Here is a 6,773-nt window from a genome sequence, read left to right as displayed (position 1 = left end):
TAAAATTATGCTATTCACATTGTTCTGAAGCATTATTTTATTCTCACTTAGTAATATGGTGTATAAATATTTCCTAATTCTTTTTAACTGCAGCAGAATATCTATTATGTAAAGTTTCCATTTGCTGGATGGGGTAGCTCACACCTGTAATATCAGCACTTTGGGAGGCTGAGGTGGAAAGAGCTGAGTTCTTAAGGCTTGGAGTTTGACACTAGCCTGGACAACATAGTAAGACCCCGTCTCTGTGAAATTTTTAAAAAAATAGCTGGATATAGTGGGGCACATCTGCAGTCCTGGCACCTCAGAAGGCTGAGGCAAGAAGATTCCAGGAGATTGAAGCCATAGTGAGCTATGACTGTGCCACTGTACTCTAGCCTGATAAACAGAGCGAGACCTTGTCTCTAAAATAAATAAAACTTCCATTTAATCATTTTATTATTGATTTACATTTAGGCAGTCTCAATTACTCCTGATTATAAGTTCTGTCGCACTGAATATCCTAGCGTTACCAAATGCAGGTTCACCTGCTCACCGCTTGACAACCAATTAGCAATTAGCAATTCATAGAAGGAGAATAACTTTATTATGAACGAAACCTAGCAATGGCGAAAATGGTCCAGGCTCTTGCCTTCATGGAACCACTTTAAATTTCCAAGCTCAGTGCCAGAATTTTGAAAAGGGGAAGTTTGGGAAAGGGAGGATATGCAGGGGACAAGGCAGTGCTGGTCTATGCTGTGACATGGTTCAATGACTTGTCTTGCATTATTGCCCCATCTGGTGAATGGGCTGGCATCACCCTAGGCTCAGCAGGGTTGTAAATTAACTGTAGCCTTGAAGCAATCTCCTGGTGCGGGAGATTTCCACAGGTGCTTGCATTGTTTCAAGATTTAACCGCTGGAACTTTTAAGCAAACGTATAATCAGATATGCTACCAATGTGAGGAGGTGCCTAGTGGTTAAGTGAACACAAAGAAAAAAAAAGGAAAAAGGATAAAACTTTAAAAATTGGGCACTTGGTTACACCAGTACGTAAGTCAATACTCATGTGCACAGAAGTTGAAATTTGGTTCAAGAATTAAACTCATTTTAAAAATCTGATAGATTAACCAGAGTCTTAACTAATGTGTATTTCTACAAACAGTATATTCAGAGTTACCATTTCCCCAGTTTCACCAAACCTGTACACTATTAATTTTTTTCACTTTTTTTAAATTATGGGAGAAAACATTTTTATTAATTTTATTTCCCCAGTATTCATAACGGAGTTAAAATCATTTCAGAAGTGCATGCATCAGTGTTTCATATTCTTTGCCCTTCTCTTTATTAGTTTAATTTTATTATTAACATGGAGATGGTTTTGGATATTAGGATAATTCTTTTTTATACACACATACACATATTCATTCTACTTTACCGCTTGTCTTTTAAATTTACCTTTTATCATAACCAGTTTTTTTGTTTGTTTGTCTCACTGAGTTTTTTAGAGTCAAATCCCTCAGGTTTTTTCCTTCTTAGATTGCAGGAGTTCTGCTTTGCTGAGGAAGTCATTCCTCAAGTAAACTGGAATGCCACCTGTATTACATTTTAAAGTTTCATATAATCATGAATATATTTCTAGATTCCATTAGAGTCTCATTGCTCTATTCTTTTTGCTTCAATGATATTATATATGTATATTCACATTACATATATAACATATAACTCTGTAATATATATTGCTATTTAATATATATTTACATAATATTTCCATTTCTTATATAAGTAATAGAAACATGTAGCTGGGTGCAGTGGCTTATGCCTGTAATCCCAGCACTTTGCCTGGAATCCCAGCACTTTGGGAGGCCAACGCGGGCAGATCACCTGAGGTCAAGAGTTTGAAACTAGCTTGGTCAACATGGTGAAACCCTGTCTCTACCAAAAATACAAAAAAAATTAGCCGGGCATGGTGGCATGCGCCTATAGTCCCAGCTACTCAACTATTCAGGGGGCCGAGGCAGGAGAATTGCTTGAACTCAGTAGGCGGAGGTTGCAGTGAGCCAAGATGGTGCCACTGCATTCCAGCTTGGGCAACAGAGCGAGACTCTGTCTCCAAAAAAAAAAAAAAATTAGAAACATGTAAATTATTACACATTGTATAATATAAACAATATTATAAAATATATACTTTATATAATTTATATTTTTTAATTCATTGAATTGAGCAAGACTTCTCTCCAACGTAGACTATTACCAGTTATAGTGAATATTCTTGTCTTGTGCTTAGCTATAATATAAATATTTCTAATGTTTTAACATTAAGTATAATCCATACTTACGATCTTTCATAAATACACTATAGTTAAAGGATTTTTTCTTTATTTCTATCTTTCTAGGAAATTGTATTAGGATTAGAGATTTTTCAGTATCTATTGAGTTATCATCCCCTCACCCTTTAAATTTATTAGTAAAATGGGCTGGGTAATTCCAGCACTCTGGAACTCCAAAGTGCTTTGGAATTCCAAAGTGCTGGAATTACATGGCTCACATCTGTAATCCCAGCACTTTGGGAGGTTGAGGTGGGAGGATTGCTTGTTGAGACCAGGAGTTAAAACCAGCCTAAGCAACATAGTGAGACTCCATCTCTACAAAAAAAATTTAAAAAATAGCTAGGTGTGGTGGCACGTGCTTCTAATCCTAGTTACTTGGGAGGCTGATGTGGGAGGACTGCTTGATCCTAGGATGTCAAGGCTGCAGTGAGCCATGATTGTGCCACTGCACTCCAGCCTGGAAGACAGAGCAAAACGCCCCCCCCCCCACCAAAAAAAAATTAGTAAAATGCATTACCCTGGTAGCTTTTCAAACTCCTGGGCTCAAGTAATCCTCCTACTTCAGTTTCCCAAAGTACTAGGATTACAGATGTGAGCCGCTGTACCCAGCTTTGTGGCTTTCCTAATGTATCAGTCTGTTCTCACACTGCTATGAAGAGCTACCTGAGTAATTCATGAAGACAGGAGGTTTAATTGCCTCACAGTTCTCAGGTTGTATAGGAAACATGGCTGAGAGGCTTCTGGAAACTTACAATCATGGTGGAAGGCAAAGGGAAAGCAAGCACATCTTACCACGGCAGAGCAGAAGAGAGAGAGATAAGGGGGAAGTGCCACAGACTTTTAAACAATCAAATCTGGTGAGAACTCACCCACTATCAGGAGAACAGCAAGGGGGAAGGTGGAAATCTGCTCCTATGACCCAATTGCCTCCCACCAGGCCCGTCCTTCAACACTGAAGTTCATAATTCAACATGAGATTTGGGTGGGGACACAGAGCCAAACCATTATCACTTAATATTGAACCACACTTGCAAACCTAAAAGAAAACTCACTTGGTCATGATGTATGATGACTTATATACTGCCATTTCAATTTGCTATTATTTTATTTAAGACTTTGGTACCTGTCTATAAGTGAAAATTGCCTTTAGTTATCATTTGCAGGCTATCTTCTTTTGAAAGCAACAGCAACATTTTGCCATCCTATAGAATGAGTTGAAGAGTGAATCAGTTCTAAGTCTCAGAATAGCTATATTACATGGTAATTATCTGTTTCTGAAAGATTTGGTAAAATCTTTATATTTCCCCTCTTATTTTTATAAAATTAATCAAAGTTGCTGAAATGATAATCATATTAATATTTCAATGGTGTAACAAAAAAATTAACATTGTAGAAATGCCTCTGGTCAGTTTATTTTGTTTTAGTGGGAAAATTCATATGCATGAATATAAATCACAAATACCTAGTCATGTTATGTTTTTAAAAATGTCTCATGGTTCCTGAGCCATTCACTGCATTATGACATGAAATTCAACCAAGACTGAGAATACTTGCTCTGTGGTTTAATCTACTCCACAGAATTATCAATAATATTACAGAAAAGGCATTTAATGTGGAGATATTGAAAAGATAATTTTAAAATTACAGAATAATGGTACTCAAAGTATATACTGAAAACTGTAACATTACTATACATTTCATTTAAATGTATAAAACATATTATAAAATTAGCTTACACTATTTACTATGCAATCCTACCTGTCTAAGGATTGATAAAATCTCTAAATTAATGTGGCTAAATGTTATATCATGGACCCTAGACATTTATAAACAAACTTCCTGGCTACATAATTTCTGCGATTTACTGTTTACTCCCTAGATTTGTTAGAATAATGTTCAGATGTGACTATCAGAAACCCAAAATAACAGTGGCTTAAACAAGCTAGAAGTTTGTCTTTCAGGCACAATTTTAGAGGTAAACAATCCAGGAAGACAGTAGAGCAGCCCTGTTTCACAAAGCCCTTAGGGACCCAGGCTCCTTCCAACTTTCTGCTCTGGCATCCTATGGATTCTGTCCTCACTCATGGTCTGAGATGGAATTGCAGCCTTACATATATGCTGTGCCAGTTAGAGGAAAAGGGAAACAAGCATTCATGGGTACCTACAAACTGACTCACATTGAAGGATCCTGGAAGCTGTCACAGGATAATTCCACTTATATTCCATTGACCAGAATACAGCCACATTTAATACTTCACTACAAAGGAAGCTGGCCAGTATATTTTTATTTTTCTAGGAAGCTGGATATCCAGCTAAAAACCCTATCGTAATGGAAGAAAAATAGAACAGATTTTGGAAGAAAACTAGCCATCTCTGCCACTACCATCTCACAAACACTCACAAGTAACACTCACATTTCCTAATCTCCTCCCTTTCATGAATGTAATCCCCTAGTGACAAATGGCATCTAGGAGTAGAGATAGATCAGCACTGATATAGAGAACAACTTAAAGAGCATGACTTACTGCGAGTGGGTCACTGGTGCTATCCTGATAAACAAAAAGCAGAATACTCCTTGAAGAAATAGTAACCCATTTTTTTCAATCAGCCAACATATGCTGGGCAACGGTGATGTTAACAGCACTGTTTAGGTGCCATGCAGGTCATAACAAACTTGTTTTGGGCATTTTACAATGCAATTGGAATGATGGCATATACACATAAAATGTCATACAATCCAATAACTATTAATAACAAAGCAAGAGATGTGACAAGTCTGCATATGATTAAGTGATTCACTACTAGTATAGAAAGAAATGGAGATTTCTATTTCAGATATTATGGTGGCTGGGAATTTGGAGGGATGAATTAACCTTTTGAAAACAACTAAAATACTGGGTTAAATATAAAATGTCATGTTAAAAATATGTATGATATGAAAAAATAGTAAAGTATTATCAATCAAAAACTAAGTGGAAGAGAGAATCTAAATAGTGAACAAAGGACTAAAGCTGCTTTTGTCATAGACACAGTTTCTGAACCAATAAACTTGATTTCCATTTTCACAGCCTCATGGACTCAGGTGGATTAAAAACAAAGCAGAGTTAACCCAGGTTAGGAAGCCTATAAGAGACAATTCCCAACCAATAATTTGAGACCCCAAGTGGCTACACACTCAGTGAAAGTGAATCAGAAGTAAGCTCTTCCCACCTTCTATTTTCCCTACCTATAGGGGGCTCCAAGGAAACATGTCTTGATACCAGTGATACCAAAGAGAGCAAAAGGGATAAATCTTCCCTGAAAGGTTATAATCATAAGCCAACCTTGGTATAGATTTATAGCTCTAATTCATATCACCTGTGTGGTCCAAAAGACCTTAAACTGCAAATTTAGTTTACAATGATCCTAGGCACAGCTCCCTCGGATATTTGAGAGAAACAAAAGTCATCTCTGGACTTTATCTTTATTTTCATTTTTATCCCAAGGACTCAAAGTATTCCTACAAATAATTTCCCAAGAAAAATGAGCAACTCAGAATTAAAACTATGTACCCACTGAAACAAGTCACCATGAGAAGAAAAAAAGCCAAAACAGATTGAGACTTAAGATATTAGAATCATTAGGTATATATTATAAAATGCTTATTAAAGAGGAGAATTAATATATCTATGAGGAGTTATAAAAAGTAACCCAGCAAATCTGAGAAAGGATAAAGCAGATATTCTAGAATTTTAAAAAATATTTTTGTTTACATTTTAAAACTCAGTTGATGTGTTCATGAGCAGATTAAACACAGCTGAGCAGAAAATTAAGCAGCGTAAAATAAATTAGAAGAAACTGATTCAGCTGGTCATTTGGGGTGACAAACGTTTCATCTTAGAACGATGGCCCAATTTGTCCCTAACTTTGTAGTGAAGGCCTCAACACTGGTGAATGCTGCTATGACTTACTTGAAGGCTTGATTGGCCACATTTTGGTATGACACCAAGGCTGAGCTGGTTCCTCCACCCCCTGCTAATATACCTAGAACTATTCAGCGCCTTAAAAAATAGTAGTGCTCAAATTGTTAGTTTCAAACAGCTCACAGTTAAGGAAGCTGTGCTGAATGGTTTGGTGGCCCCTGAGGTGTGGATGTGCTTTTATATTGGAGAGATCAGAGGCAAGTGCGGCATCATTGGCTATAATGTTTAAAGACCAAACTTTAACATTTAATTATATTTGATTTATTATTTGAGTGTTCTTGGACTATGTGTGATCAGATTGCTATCTCAATAAAATGTGTCAAAATAAAAACTTCCTTATGCAACATAAAGAAACAAGTAAATGGGGGTTGGGGGGTAGACAAAGGAAAGTTAAGAGAAATTAAGGATAGAATTAGAGTTAGCACATATAATAAATTTTTTATCAGAGTCCCTGAAGGAGAAGTAAGAGAGAATGAGGTAGAGGCAATATTTGGGAAGATAATGAT

The 6,773-nt window shown here is 36.5% G+C and overlaps 1 pseudogene; it reads left to right on the top strand.

Moving 5' to 3' along the window:
- The first annotated feature begins 6,189 nt into the window (after positions 1-6,189).
- LOC129143854 (ATP synthase subunit g, mitochondrial-like) lies at positions 6,190-6,496 on the top strand (annotated as a pseudogene).
- The last annotated feature ends 277 nt before the right edge of the window (positions 6,497-6,773 follow it).

Source organism: Pan troglodytes, chromosome 3 (genome assembly GCF_028858775.2).
Source record: "Pan troglodytes isolate AG18354 chromosome 3, NHGRI_mPanTro3-v2.0_pri, whole genome shotgun sequence".
Taxonomy (NCBI): domain Eukaryota; kingdom Metazoa; phylum Chordata; class Mammalia; order Primates; family Hominidae; genus Pan; species Pan troglodytes.
This window is presented reverse-complemented; position numbering and strand designations above follow the sequence as displayed.